Below are 1,226 nucleotides of genomic sequence, written 5' to 3'. Positions count from 1 at the left end.
CGCGTTACGAACCAGTACTAATGTCAGCATTAGTCCCGGTTCGAGCGGCTAGAACACCGAACGGGGACTAAAGGGCCTTACGAACTGGGACTAATGTCCATTTTTCTACTAGTGTGTGGTCTTTAGGGAGATAGAGCCGCCAGCTTGACTCGTACTCCCTCTGGTTTTTTATTCTGCTTATAAGATTTGTTCATAGTAAAATTTTGTGAATTTTGATCAAATTTATGCTGAAAAATATAAACGTCTACAGTACTGAAGTTATACATTACGAAAACTAATTCCATGATGCATCTAATGACATTAGTTTGGTAATATGAATTTTAATATATTTTCAGTAAGCATGGTCAAACGTTGACTGCAAAGAAATCTTATATATATACAGTAAGGGCATCTCCAATGGCAACCCGCAAATTTTCAAAAGCATCCATCCGCGGACAGGGGGGGCAGTCCGCGGACACGGATGCGGGAGATAGCCATCCAACCATAGCCGCATAAATCCGGCCAACAATTCGAACTAATGGGCAAAATTCTTTCAAACAAGTCTGAATTTCATATAAACAAGTCCGGACATGTAAACATAAGGGATTTCACGTAAATATGACGGATTTCATTACATTTCGTACCTAGTTCTATTCTAAACCTTAACTAAATGATCCTCGGTCCCCGGTCTTATGTCCGTCCATCAGCCCCGAGAAGTGAAGCTTCACCGTCTCCAGTTCCGCCGCGACGCTCTCTAGCTCCGGCTCCAGAGCCCGAAGAAATTATGTTGTCCGCCTCCAAGTCACAGCCAAGCGACTAATTGGACTACGATGCTCAGCCCACCAAACTTATCATCGACGGGAGGGGAGGAGCGCTCGCCTTCCTAGGACCTGACCTGTTGGCTTCGTGGTTGTGGAGGCGGGGCCCGGCCTCAGCGGAGCCGGCGATGTCCTCCTCCTCCCCACCGGTCTCCCCAAACACCGCCTCGCTCGCGTCGTTCCTCTCCTTGTAGGCTTGCGCCACCTAGTTCACCCACTGGTGGTACCCCAACCAGCAAGGCAGATCTAGCAGGTGGTGCAGTAGGAGTTGAGCAATGCCTCCTGCTCCGCCGGATCCGCGTCTGGCGTGATCGCCCTGCCGCAGCGAGCTACCCCTCCGCCTTCAGATGCTCCTGGAGGAGGTTGTGGTTGTGGTCTCTCAGTTGGCGCGCCGCTTCAATGCCGGTGCTAGTGACCGACCGCGTCAGC

This window comes from Triticum dicoccoides, chromosome 7B (genome assembly GCF_002162155.2).
Source record: "Triticum dicoccoides isolate Atlit2015 ecotype Zavitan chromosome 7B, WEW_v2.0, whole genome shotgun sequence".
Lineage (NCBI taxonomy): Eukaryota > Viridiplantae > Streptophyta > Magnoliopsida > Poales > Poaceae > Triticum > Triticum dicoccoides.
The sequence above is the reverse complement of the archived record's forward strand: the minus strand, read 5'-3'. Positions refer to the sequence as shown.